At 46.5% G+C, this 14,783-nt stretch overlaps 1 protein-coding gene across 2 annotated transcripts in view; it reads left to right on the forward strand.

Annotated features, from left to right (window-relative positions):
- LOC143781301 (uncharacterized) overlaps positions 1 to 14,783 on the forward strand; it is a 618,193-nt gene that overhangs the window by 429,796 nt on the left and 173,614 nt on the right. Inside the window, exon 1 of one of the 2 annotated variants that reach the window (XM_077267834.1) lies at positions 2,607 to 3,006. The exons of the other annotated variant lie outside the window; for it this stretch is intronic. The gene's annotated coding sequence lies outside the window, so the exon portion shown is untranslated. Of the gene's footprint in view, positions 1 to 2,606; positions 3,007 to 14,783 lie in introns of those variants that run through there. 2 annotated transcript variants of the gene reach the window in all.

Genomic DNA, 14,783 nt, shown 5'->3' on the forward strand with positions numbered 1-14,783 from the left:
TATCCACAAATATGCAAAATAGGTTTCTTCTGCTTGAAAACGAAGTAAACTCTTTCGAAAATGAGCAAAGAGAACTAAGCCCCCATAGACCAACTACGAGTAAAGCATTTACTCGACCTGCTGAACCAAGGAAATTAAAACAACAGAAGACAAAACAAAGTCACCTTCCTTTTTTTCAGGTGGTTCGAAAAAACCACGAAAGAGGGGGTGCAGGGCCGGGAAATTTACCAAAAAAAAGAACAAACACCAACAACAACACGAACAACAAAAAAACGAACCAACAACGGTAGAACACAAGATTTTCAATCTCAGTAGCCACACGTTAAGTATTTATGAAAATAATCTACTAAATAAGGGTTTAAAATATGCTCCTAGCACGAAATTCAACAAATTTGAAGCCTTTGTAGGCATAAAATTGTTTATGAGGAAGTTGTCTATTAAAAAATATTACATGAAGAAGAAAGTTGCTAGTGAGCAACCGAATGGGGATATGGTGACATTTGACCCATATCAACACACCTCCCTGAGAAACAAATCGAATTTCCATCCGATTCAGGAATATTCGGAGGCCTTTAATGCTTTCCAGAAGAACGTTATAAATGACATTAGGAGGATATCAAACAAAAAGTGTTCTAAATATCAATATAATCTACCTCATTGCGAACGAATGGCAATTAAGCAACTTCAAAATAATAAAGAAATCACAATAAGGCCAGCAGATAAAGGGGGTGGAATAGTGATCCTGGATACCGAGGACTATAATAGAGAATCATTACGCTTGTTGGGCGATATACGTACTTATAAAAAACTTAAGGCGGATCCGACCGAAAGCTATATGTGTGAGATGCAAAATTTAATTAAATCAGGACTACATAGAGGTTTTTTAAATAAATCTGAATATAATTTTGTTAACATCACACACCCTAGGATTCCGTATTTTTATTATTTGCCCAAGATACACAAGGATTCACTTCACCCACCAGGGAGGCCAATAATTTCAGCCATAGGCGGACTTACAACCAATTTGTCGAGATATGTCGACTGCCATTTACAGAAATTATGTCCATCACTTCCATCTTATTTAAAAGACAGTGCACATATTCTACGGATATTACAAACTGTCCAATGGCAGGACCATTATATCATCGGCACTCTCGACATTACATCTCTCTACACAGTTATCCAACATCAGAAAGGCTGTGAAACAGCTAAACATTTTCTACTTAAGGATGCAAACTTACCGGGGGATCAAATTTCTTTTATTATCGAGTGTATAGATTTTATACTTACCCACAATTACTTCTGTTTTGGGAAGGACTACTACTCCCAGCAGTGGGGCACTGCCATGGGTACCAGGTTTGCCCCAAGTTATGCTAATGTATATGTTGGTAAGTGGGAGGAAGATCACATTTATGTGGACGGACTCCTACGAGCAAACCTGGTCCTATGGCAGCGTTTTATAGACGATATAGTTTTTATATGGTCAGGGGGACCGGTTTTATTATCAAATTTTATTAATGATCTCAATAAAAATAATTATTTTTTAAATTTTACAGCTAACAGTAGTAATAAAGTAATAAATTTTTTAGATTTGAAAATTTTTATAGAGGGAAATAGGATCCAAACTACCTTATATCATAAGCCAACAGATTCAAATAATTATATTTCACTCAATAGCTGTCATCTGCCCAGCTGGCTTCTGAACGTACCTAAGAGTCAGTTTATAAGGGCCCACAGAAATTGTTCTAAATTAGAAGATTTTAATAAAGAAACAAATGTTCTGATAGAGAGGTTTTGCAAAAAAGGATATGATAAAGAGACCCTACTAAGGGTTAAAGAAAAGGTAGGGAATCAATCAAGACAAAATTTGCTTAAATTGAAAAAGAAAAAAAGTCCTAATATGGAAAATGATGGGATACCTATAATAACGCCATATAACTCTAATAGCCATTTTTTGAGGAAAATTGTCAACAAGCATTGGAACATACTTAAAGAAGACAAGGTAATTGGAGAGACATTAACCAAATGCCCAAGGTTCGTCTACAGGAGGGCGAATAATCTGGGCAACATCATAGCTCCATCCGTGTATAAGCCCGGAAGGTCAAAACCATCATTTATATCACAAATTCCATCTGGTTTTTTTCCCTGCAAAAAATGTCTACCATGTAGGGAACTAAATATAAAAAAACAATTTAACATCAGCCATAAAGGCAATGAAGCCGATATTAAAGAACATATTACCTGTCTTACCCGCGGAGTAATCTATGGGATTAAATGCCCATGTAACAAATTATACATAGGGCGCACTATACGACCTCTACACGTACGTATAGGGGAGCACCTACGGAACATCAAGAAAAAATTCGCGGGTCACCCTCTATCATTACATTTTAGAGAACACCATGGGGGCTCTATAAGGGACATTGGAATAACCGGGATTAAAACTGTTAAAAAAAGTTGGCGGAGAGGTAATTTTATTAACCAGATGTCAAAAGAGGAAAGCAAATGGATTTTTGAACTAGATACACTGATTCCGAACGGGTTAAATAGCGAAATTGAACTTTTTGCATTTAACCAATGAGATCTGAAGCTTCCACTAGCTAGACAATATAAATATCAGCTCTGACTAGCACCATACCATCCCTGAAGAAGAAGTCCGTGGACTTTGAAACGCGTTGGATAGACTTGTTATGGTATTGAGTGCAATTTGCTGGCCGTTCACGTGCCACATCACGTGCAAGTGACGTCACACGAGGTCCTGCGGCTGTGCTGCGCCTCGTCGGCAACAAGTGAGTGGAAGCAGAGGCTCACGCTGTGAATCCAGGAACAGCATCGGTGAGGTAAGGGGGGACTGTCACCGGCCGGGACAGTTCTCCGCCTTATCCTCATACATATCTTGAAAAGGAATCACCTTTTATTTCATCGCCTGTATTCACCCAGAGGATTACTACGGCACTACACCTGAGGGCTGGGCAGATCCAGGAGAACTTCAGAGTGGAACAACCGGTAAAACAGCAGACTTTTTTAGACTATATATAAAGCACTAAAAATGTACTGATCTATATTGGAACAGGCAGTGGTGTACTTACGCTTTGGTGGACAACACATACAGATAACTTTATTAACCATTTATCTTGTGATCTACAGCGCAGATAGTTATATTTATACATTTCATGGCTGGTATTTTTCCATCCTATATCGGACAGGTTTGGTAGTTAGGTCCGTTTTATCAGCAGCAGTAGAATCACTCACGTAAAAATACATTGTGTGCAGCGCCTATAGTTGTTTTTAGACTTTAGAGTACAATTTTTTAATAACAGAAGCGGCCATTGGTGCGGGTGGGCCCCTTCAAGGAACTGGGCCCCCTCTACCCCCCAGTAGTTACTCTACTGGTAAAAGTAGTTGCACGTGTGATATTTCTGCACGCAACAAATGAGCTGCATGGGAAGCAGCCCCATTTCTGCACACCAGCACCGAACATGTTGGGGGGACTTGTCACATAGTGACTTCTGACTAGGATATCCTTCGGATTCTTGCCACTCGCGGCAGAGTCACTGTGACTGTGTGGCACCCCAGGAGTTCGGGTACCACAGTGGTGCTGCCTTCCTCTCGGGGAGGGTAGTGCTGTGCCTGGAGACAGGAGGGATCCCTTTGGCAGGTAACCTTACATGCAACACATTCTGACTCCAGGCCAGAAGGGGGAGCTCTAAACCCAGTTTAAGGGGAACTTCCCTATAAACATCCTGGTCTGGAGGAGTAGTCAGTTGGTAGCAGACAGTGAAGGAGAACAGAAGGACTTATGAGCTAGAGGTGGGCTTCGACTGGGCCTCTCTAAGCTGAGCACACAAACCGGGCACCAGGAGCCCGAGGTCGTGAGGAACTACAGGTCCCATGGCAGAACCAGAGGGCAGGAAACTAAAAGAGACTTGCCCACATAACACCTGAGGTAAAGCAGCAATCAGAGCTCGGAGTCACCATAGACAGAGACCCCAAAGAGACGGCTCAAGTTGCCTACTGTGCAGGCAGGGGTGCTGCTATCATGACGCAAGTTGAGTACTTTGCCTCAGGCGGCGGAGCATCCCTAAAGGCAGGGGGCCGCAGAGCAGCGGTCAGAACACGTGGTGCCGACTCTCCCTGTAGTCCCTGCTGATACTTGCTGACACTGTCACAACAAACCTATGTGTCCGGAAGGTGACTGTTACCACTTACGGGGGCTGAGGTGCAGAGGCGGTGCCCAGTCTCCCGCCCTGCTGGGACACACACATTGCTGGGACTAGTCGCAGAGCAGTAACCGGCAGTAAGTAACAGTAAACATCTATGGTCCTGCTAAGACTGAGGTTGTCAGATCCAGCAGGCTGGAGTTTGTTGGATCGGGCAAAGGTGAGGTCAGATGTAGCAGAGCTGCGGTTATCATATAATGATGAGCTGGGCGTCAGACATAAAGATTTTGCAGGTTTGAGCAAACCTGATGTAGTCAGGAAGCTGTTTTTAGTCACATTTAGCTTGTTGTCAGAATGAAGTTGTCAGATGTAATAAAATCTCAATTTGTCAGATATCCCAAACTGAGAATATCAAATTCTGGTAAGGTTAGTATTTCAGAAGAAGCTGCAATGAGTTTGTTGAGTGTAGTATTGGTGAGGGCAGAGGGTGTCAGATATAGCAGAATGGTGTCAAGTAAAAAAAAAAGGTTGTTAAATCTGTAAGAGCTGAGGATGTGAAATGTAAGATGTGAGGATTGTAGGCTGCAGAGCTGAAGGTGTAAAATGCAGCATAGCTGAGGCTGTCATCTGCAATGACCCCATTGTGCAGATCAAATCTTTTCTGGTTTTTAAGGTGGCCAAATACCAGTGGCGTATCTAGAGTCTGATGGGCCCCAGTGCAAGATTGGGACAGAGCCCACCCCATCCTGAATTATATTTATATATGTCTCTCATCCTTGTGTATTTGTCCCTCATCCTGGCCCCATCCCAATATATATCCCCATCCTGATATATGTCCACCATTCTGCCAATGTTCTTTATTGTATAGAACAAAAATGAACCATTATGCTAACCAAGGGAGTACATAGAAGTCATGGGGCTCCATAGAAGATGCATAATGTACTCCCTATAGTCCTCCCTATAGCATAATGCACCCCACAGTCCTCCTTACAGTATAATGCACTCCCCATAGTCCTCCATACAGTATATCGCACCCTCATAGTCCTTCATATAGTAAAATGCACCATAATAGTCCTCCATATAGTATAATGCACCCCATAGTCCTCCATATAGTATAATGCACCCCATAGTCCTCTATATAGTATAATGCACCCACATAGTCCTCCATATAGTACAATGCACCCCATAGACCTCCATACAGTATAATGCACTCCCCATAGTTCTCCATATGGTATAATGCACTCCCAATAGTCAAGCATGTAGTAGTATGGCCACCATGTACCCACTGATTTAAAAAAAATCACATTCACTCCTTCACAGTGCAGCATCCTTTGACTTCACCATGCAACCGACGGGAGTGCATGATGTCACAGCCTTGCGCCCCCAGTTACATGCACACCTGCGTCAGCTACTGGCTTCTGATTGGCCGGCAGCGTGCACTGCTACACATGGACCCGAAGGGTCTGAGCAGCAATGTGTGTCCAAGGTCACACATCTAGCTGGAGTACTTGCTGGCGTCAGCAGGTTCCTCACCCACCTGGCCTGGTCATAGGGGCAACAGCGATTGCTACACCCTGTTAAACACCTTAGGCCTCTTTCACACATCCGTTTTTTGGCATCAGTCACAATCCATCGTTTTTAGAAAAAAACGGATCCAGCAAATGTTTCTGCTGGATCCGTTTTTTTCTCATAGACTTGTATTAGCGATGGTTTCTGACAGATGGCCTTCCGTTTCATCTGTCGTTTGACGGATCCATCGTAAAATCGCTGTCCGTCGGCCAGAGACAACGGACATAGGAACTTTTTTTTGTATGTCGAAAAGTCGGACAGCGACGGATCCTGCGCCGTCCGTCGTTGGCTATAATGGAAGCCTATGGGCGCAGGATCTGTCGCTGACTGTCAAAAGCAGGAATCCAGAGACGGGTTCCGTCTTTTGAAACTGAGCATGCCTGGAAGAATTTCCAGTCAGGGAAATTCTCTCTCTCTCTTTTTACTATTGATGCTGCCTATGCAGCATCAATAGTAAAAAGATATAATGTTAAAAATAATAATAAAAAAAAAAAATTGTGATATTCTCACTTTCCGGCAGCCCCCTCAGCCTTCCCCATCTTCGCGATGCTCCCGCCAGCTCCCGTTCCCAGTGATGCCTTGTGACAATAACCCCAGATGATGTAGCATCATGCGAGACTGCTACGTCATCACAGGTCTTTGTCGCAAGGCATCACTTGGAACGGGAGCTGCCGGGAGCATCGCGAGGATCGGGAAAGCTGCGGGGACTGCCAGAAGGTGAGTATCCCATTGAATTCAATGGGTTGTGTTGTGTATGCGTTTTCACGGTGAAAAAACGAGGTAAAAACGCATACACAACGTGTGCACATAGCCTTAAATTCCAGCTACAACTGCCTCGATGGAAACATCCATTAAAAAAAACGATCCAGTGCATCAGTTTTTTACAATCTGCACACTATCCGTCTTTTCAACATTTTGACGGATTGTGACTGATTCTAAAAAACAGATGTGTGAAAGAGGCCTAAGAGAGAGAGAGCTACAAAGAAGTTAGTTGGTGGTTATTTAATAGCCTGTTTAGACTGGAATACCGCGCTATCCATGCGCACAGAACAATCTTCGCAGCACGTGTTCTCGGCAGCACGTGTTCAGTTTTCACAGGACAATGAACCATTCTATACAAGCTGTAAAAGAAATTGATTTACCGCTTATTGAAATTCTGCTCGGCAGGTCACTACACACAGCCGTTGGAGCGCTGTTCTTTTGACTTTTGAATATACGTATTACCCAGGAGGGTTCCCTGGATTTGGAATGAGCGCCCTAAAAAGTGAGGGCTGGCAGTCACCTCTGTGTTGTATATACTATACACAGCCTCGTCACACACTCAGTAGGCAATATTTGCTCCCAGATAGAGTCGGTGTATAAATATATCTCTGGACATTATATATTATACATTTGCCTGGACATTATATATTATAGATCTGTCTGGACATTATATAGTATAGATGTCTGGACATTATATATTATATATAGCTCTGGACATTATATATTTTAGATCTGTCTGTGTGTTTCTGTGTGTGTAGCCAGGCATTGGCTGATGGGACTACTACTCCCATCGGCTATGTCTGCTGTCACATATAACAGTGACAGGATGAGACAATGATGGGACAGTAGTCCCATTATCCCGCATGACTGTGTTCAGTTGTAAAACAATACAAAAACATTCATACTCACCAAACACCTAGTCCCTGATGCCCGCATCTCCTGCAACAAAAATAAAATAATAAACCAACATATACTTACCCTTCCACTGTAGTCCATTTAATAACGAGTGTCCCACCATGATCTCACGTGTAGAACAGTCACATCGGGAGATGTGACTGTTCTACAGGGCCTCCGGTAATACACTGATCGGAGGTAATCCTCCTGCAGTGTATCACTGTGCCGCAGTGAGAAAGGTCACAGGAGTTCTTGCTGTCACTTGCGGCACCGCTGCGTGAGAAAATTCTCACGCAGCGGTGCCGTAAAGTGAGATGCACTGCAGGAGTGATCACCTCCTGTCAGTGTATCACTAAAAATGTCCTTTCTTCAGTACTTTCTAGTATTAGCTCCAAGGTGAACATTTTTAGTGATTTTGACAGACTTCGGTACAATAATTAAATATAGGGACTGGACTTATTTTAAAGAGGTTGTTCAATTTAGAAAAACATTTTTATTACACCCTGTCAGGGAATTAAAAGTAAATAAAGGGGGTCCATCTCTTACTGCCAGGTTTCCTCACACATCATAGGCAATCGTAAAAGTCCTTTTACATGGTCATATTTATCCAGCGGATTTATCCTATGAAGGATAAATCTGGTGGAGATATGCCTGTTTGAAAACTACCAAAGAGCAAGGGAACACATATTTATCTGCTGATCCCTTGATCTTTGCAAGTTGAAAAATGTATCCGCCACCGGATAAACCTTTGCCATGTAAACGGCGATCTTTCATCCGGCAGCAGATAAAGGCGGGCTTACCTTGCTTCTGCTCCTGGATTTCACACCCCTCCACTGTGCACAGTGGAGGGGCATGGAATCCAGCAGAGGGCTGTGAACATCCATCGGAGTGGCATGGAATCCAGATGCTGAAGCCAGGTAAGAGGAGCGTGGAATTCTTCACAACAGTGAGGATCTCTAGCTCGCCCCTACGAAGGATTCCACGCTCCTACCAAAGATTTATCCAGCTGATAAATCCGTCGGAGCTAGAAGTCCAGAACTTTATTTCGTTACTGATGACCCGCTGTCATCGCTGGATCGGCGTGTGTGACGCCGATCCAGCGATGTGTTCACTTGTAACCAGGGTAAATATCGGGTTACTAAGCGCAGGACCGCGCTTAGTAACCCGATATTCACCCTGGTTACCATTGTAAAAGTAAAAAAAAAAAAAGCACTACATACTCACATTCTGATGTCTGTCACGTCCCCCGGCGTCCACAGGGTTAAAACTGCTTTCGGCAGGAGCGCTGCAATGCACGCGCTGCTGCCAAGAGCTTCCCTGCACTGACTGTGTCAGCGGTGGCCGTAAAGCAGAGCACAGCGGTGACGTCACCGCTGTGCTCTGCTTTACGGCCGGCGCTGACTCAGTCAGTGCAGGAAGCTGATGGCGGGGGACGTGACACCGGAATGTGAGTATGTACTGTTTGTTTTTTTTTACATTTACGATGGTAACCAGGGTAAACATCGGGTTACTAAGCGCGGCCCTGCGCTTAGTAACCCGATGTTTACCCTGGTTACCCGGGGACTTCGGCATCGTTGGTCGCTGGAGAGCTGTCTGTGTGACAGCTCCCCAGCGACCACACAGCAACTTACCAATGATCACGGCCAGGTTGTGTCGCTGGTTGTGATCGTTGGTAAGTCGTTTAGTGTAACGGTACCCTAAGACTTGGGATGATGTATAGTATGCTCTTATAATATGCACAGCACTGGTTTTTATTGGTGTATTCATTTGTGTCTTTTCTATAGTTTTTCTATTGTTCAAGACTAGTGATGAGCGAAAATACTCGTTGTTCGGGTTTTCCAGAGCACGCTCGGGTGATCTCCGAATATTTATGACTGCTCAGAGATTTAGTTTTCCTTGCCACAGCTGGACGATTTGCGGCTACTAGACAGCTTTATAACATGTGGGGATTCCCTAGCAACCAGGCAACTCCCACATGTACTCAGGCTTGCTAACACCCGGGAGCCCTGGGGACACCACTTCACCTGTGGGAAGTAACACCATCTTTGCTGCAGCATGATTGCCCCCAGAGGACCCCTTTAAGTAGCATCGGTCACCTCTGACCGAGAACCACAGGTGGCATCACAAACTTTCATTATTTCCACAACCCCTTTAAAAACTGTCCCTTTTACTTGGGCGCCCAGGGCCACGGACCGGGTTGCTGCCACCATGACCACCCCTTAAATTGCGATCGGACCCGGTACCAAGTATCCCCACTGCCCTGACGGGCGACTTAACTGCTAGATGACTGGAGGCTCAGACTGCTTGGCTGATTTGCAAGGGGTGAGGTGGAAGCTAGATGACCATGGTCCTCAGGTGCCAACTCAGTGCTTTCTGCAGCGGACTGGGTGGAAGATAATGCGAAAAACTGGAGGCACTCTCAGCCATACAATCAAACATCGCCTCAACATGTTCTGGCCTCACCATTCGTTTAGCGGTATTTGGCCCCACAAATTCTATATGTCCTGTTGCCTACATGCACAAGAGGAAGGTGTTGTACTTGGGCACGTAGCATGAACAGAATGACTGCATCCTCTCCCTGCAGCAGGTCCACCACCATCAGCAGCAGCTACACCACCACCACATCCTCGTCCCCTCATTGATGGTCTACTCATTTTTTTTAACTGGTTTCTAGACACACTACTCGCACATAGACAACTGCAGAGTATTATTATTTTTTAGGCTCACAACTCGGATAGGGACAGCGGTAGAGTATAATTATTTTTAGGCCTAGCCACAACTCGTACAGAAACAATGGTGGAGTATAATTATTTTTAAGGCTCACTAGTCATACAGGCACATCAGTTCTCCCATTGACATCAGTGCAGAGTACACACACACAGTCTTTTTGGTACAGCACTCCCACAGGCAGGGGGTGCAGAGTGTAAATAGAGGCTTTTTGGCATAGTACTCCCACAGGTAGGGGTCCAGAGTACACACAGAGGCTTTTTGGCACAGTACTCCCACAGGTGAGGGTGGAGACTATACACAGAGGCTTTTTGGCTCAGTACTCCCACAGGCAGGGGTCCAGAGTACACACAGAGGCTTTTTTGGCACAGTACTCCCACAGGCAGGGATGCAGAATACACACAGAGGCTTTTTGGCATAGTACTCCCACAGGCAGGGGTCCAGAGAACACACAGAGGTTTTTTGAAACAGTACTCCAACAGGCAGGGATGCAGAATACACACACCGGCTTTTTGGCACAGTATTCCCTCAGGCGGGAGAGCACACACAGGCTTTTTTGCAGAGTGCGCACACATAGAACCTAAGGCTATGTTCACACTTTGCGGATTTTGCTGCGGATCCGCAGCGGATTCGACCGCTGCGGATCCGCAGCAGTTTCCCATGAGTTTACAGTACAATGTAAACCTATGGGAAACAAAAAACGCTGTGCACATGTTGCGGAAAAATCCGCGCGGAAACGCAGTGGATTCTGCAGCGCCCCAGAGTCCTGGTCGTTGCAGTACTGTGGCTCTGCCACTAAGGGGAGCCATGGTACGTTCGATGGCACTGAAGGAGTTCCTCCAATCAGGTATCACAGACACCAATATGTTTCACAGCAGGGCCTCCGGGGGGAGCTAAGGGTGCTATTCATTAGGCCACTCCCCACCATAGTGGGTAAACTGGGGGTCAGGCAGGAAGTTAGAGAGAACGCTGACGGGATTGAACAGAGCAACACCCTGTGGCAGAGGGTGTTGCGAAGGGAGAGACTGTAGGGTCTCTGCCAGGGGTGGGATCCTGGCAGAGGCTTGGCATTGAAAGAACGTAACGGGACCGTGCCTGCTCAGCTTAGCGGCGGTGCCCAAGAAAGGACTAGAAGCGAGGCAGATTGTGCTGAGTGAGAAACGAGATCAAGCAATAGGAGAATACCAGCAGGGGCTTTGTTGAAAGAGGCAGCACCCTGCTGAGGCGCAATACCGGTGGCCGGAACGCCGAGGGAGTGGATTAGAATACAGCTTCAAGCCATACTCCAAACAGCGGCAGGACAGTCGGTCTCAGGCGGGCTGTCTACCACATATCACCTATGAAGTCTTGGGGGGCAATTGCGGGAGAGGGGCGTCTCTAGGGTCCCGGAAGAACTCCAGGCCTACCTGACAAACGGGTGCCATTCCAACCTGAATACAGGGAGGGGTGGAATACAGAGGAACATCAAATCGAGTTGTGAGGGAACTTAAGAAACAGACACAACCGTTGTGGGGTCACTTTCCGTGAGCACAGCAGGGAAGGACTACAACACATAGCGCTAGAAGGAAGGCACAGATTTCCACCTGAGAGGAGGACTCTGGAGGTGCCATTGGACCGGCTGGACTTGCGTAGCCTGGTGAACCGTGTTCTGGACTGAGGACTCAGAGATCTCCAGTAAAGAGGTAAAGAGACTGCAACCTGGTGTCCTTGTTATTTATCGCGACCTGCACCCCACAACTGCACCGTTACAACACGACTTATTGCACCGGACGTCCCCCACTGACAGACAGGGCCACGGACCGGGTCTAGCCACCGTGACAACCCCAGGACTGAGACCCAGAGGCCTGGCTCCGGGTACCCCTCGGCCCTGCGGCGGTGTGGGGGCGCTCCAAACTTGGCGTCACGAACAGGATCTACTTAAGCCTGAAGAATCAGGTCATGTGTGCCTAGAGACTGTGATTTACTTGGACTGTACTTTATTGTAAGACTGTGCTGCGCCATTAGCCGCCAAAAGTTCCCGCCAAAAGGCGCCGCCATTGCTACTTTGGAGAAGAAGGAGGGCGTGTTATGGGCGGAGACTCCCAGTGTGGCGCGAGAAATGGCTACCGCCCCCTGCACTTCTGGTTGCAGAGGAATGACCTGCCCCAAAACGGAAGAGAAACACCCCTTGATATGCAACAGCGAGGGGCTGGTGACGGAGAAGCCCGACCTCGGAGAAATGGCGGAGTTAGGTGCATGCACTGCCACCGACTATCGGGCAGCGATTATGAACAGCGAGTGCCTGAGCGAGGAGGAAGCGATTCCGGCTTGTCCTCCTTCACCAACGATAGACCGGAGGCCTGCGGACCCGACAGCGGGGCTACGTCCACCAATCCCGACTTCGGAGTTAGAGGAGGAGGAACTACAGCAAGCGGAGCCGAATCCGAGAATCCTATTGGAGGAGCCGCAGTCCGGGCTGCAGCCGACTCCAGCACCCTTGTCAATGGATCAGATCGACATCGGTGGAACCACATCAGGTGTAGGTACGGAAGGTACCCCTGCATCCCCGCTCGATCTCGCTCCCGCGACCGACCCCCTTCACAACAGTAGCTGCCTCTTGATGGCGGGAATGGTGGCATCATCCCTCGAAGTAATGAAGGGTCTGGTATCCCCGCCACCGACCGCAATGGGAGAGTTCCTAGATGTGAGCTCGGAGGGAGTGATTCTCCGGTGGGAGGCCCCCCGGATTGAGCCGAATGGGGTTTGGAGAAGAGGTCACGCCATTGCCGTGCTCACTTGGGAGCAATATAAGCAGTGCCTGATTTCCCAATGGAAAGACTGGAAAGAGATGGGACAAACCCCCGCCGCATCAGCCGTGAACCAGGGTCTGAAGCCTGTACGGTCAGGAGATACCCGCCATCGGAGTGCCCAGGAAGGGTGTGCCCGTAACGTTCGCCGACGTGGACCTGAGAGAGTGTCATCTACTACTTCAGCTGTGATTGAACCAAATGTAGCAGAGCTTACCAACATTGCCACTGCACATGTCATTGCAGCAACTGAGCTGGCAGCTAGGATCCGTCTTCAGGTTCAGGCATCAAGCGGTCTGACTGCACCGAGAAGACCCACCAGTGATACTGGCGCGACATTAGCCGGGAGCCAGGGGCCAAGGCCACCTGAACAAGAGTAAACCTCGGAAACCTGAAAATGTAAATAGTTGCTATTTTATTGTTTTAACTATTCCTGATTGTTTGCTGCTAGAACCCGTCCAGGGTTAATGGATCCCTTTGTTGACCCGGGATCCCTGTGTTTGTTCTGAGTTTTCCTAAAATTTTGCACAAGTTTAAAGAACTGCAGTAATCATGGACTGTGCATGATTCGAACTTCCTTGTAAATAGTTGCACCTTCTTAAGGGTGCCTCCTACTGGTTTTAGTTAAAAGACACTTTGCGAAGATACCTTTCCTACTGGTTTTAGTTAAAAGACACTTTGCGAAGATATCAATGCTGGAACCTTTGCATGGACTGGTAGGCTGAGAAGACGAGCTACCTTAGAAAGACTTGGTCCCCTCTTAAAGGGGATGTGAAGAATTGAACTTGAGAAATATACTGTTGCAGAACAGTAATGCCATGATGATGCTTTGAAAAGAAATGTAACTGTTTTACATGAAAAGTTATATGTGTTTAAGTTGTTTGAATTGTGAAATCTGAAAATAATGTTTTGTGAAAGGAAAAGATGCAGAGAGCCCGCAGGGGTAGAAGTAGAGATCTGCATAGTTGAAAGTAAAGAAGTAATGATGAAGGTGAGGATAGAAGGTAAACCCTGCGTCCCCATAGAAAGTTACTTTGTTACTAAGGACAGAAAGCGAACCCGTAGGGGTTAGAGAGTGAGTCCTTAAAGGAGCCGAGTAGAGCTGGCTCAGAGTTCTTTAAACGAAAGGAATGTTATGTCTATACTATGTATAGTAGCGAAAGGCAGTAGGCCCTGGCTGAACGGGGCGGTCCTGTAAAAGAAAGGAGAGGCAGTAGGTCTGGTGCCATAGGGACAGGCGGTCCTGCAGGTTCAAAGTAGGAGAATGTGAAGTTACCCTACCCTGTAATGTGATTATAGGAAGGCCTTTGGTAAACTAAGAGTGTATGTTTCTTAAAGGCAATGTTAATTTATTGTTCCAGAATTTGCACTAAGTAGAATACCCGGTTGGGTAACAGGAGTTATGTATAGCCTGTAATTTATAATGTTGACTATGTTTGTAACGTTAAAAGTGTCCTCACCTCCCACCAAGGGAAGCCTGTTTAAGTATACTTATTGTTTTGCACTCAACAAAATTGTATGTCTGTTTACTAATCTGTATTGTTGTTTTTCTTCCCAGTCCCGGAGTACTGTGTTTAACCAGGGGGGAGTGCAGCGCCCCAGAGTCCTGGTCGTTGCAGTACTGTGGCTCTGCCACTAAGGGGAGCCATGGTACGTTCGATGGCACTGAAGGAGTTCCTCCAATCAGGTATCACAGACACCAATATGTTTCACAGCAGGGCCTCCGGGGGGAGCTAAGGGTGCTATTCATTAGGCCACTCCCCACCATAGTGGGTAAACTGGGGGTCAGGCAGGAAGTTAGAGAGAACGCTGACGGGATTGAACAGAGCAACACCCTGTGGCAGAGGGTGTTGCGAAGGGAGAGACTGTAGGGTCTCTGCCAGGG

This window comes from Ranitomeya variabilis, chromosome 6 (assembly GCF_051348905.1).
Source record: "Ranitomeya variabilis isolate aRanVar5 chromosome 6, aRanVar5.hap1, whole genome shotgun sequence".
NCBI lineage: Eukaryota > Metazoa > Chordata > Amphibia > Anura > Dendrobatidae > Ranitomeya > Ranitomeya variabilis.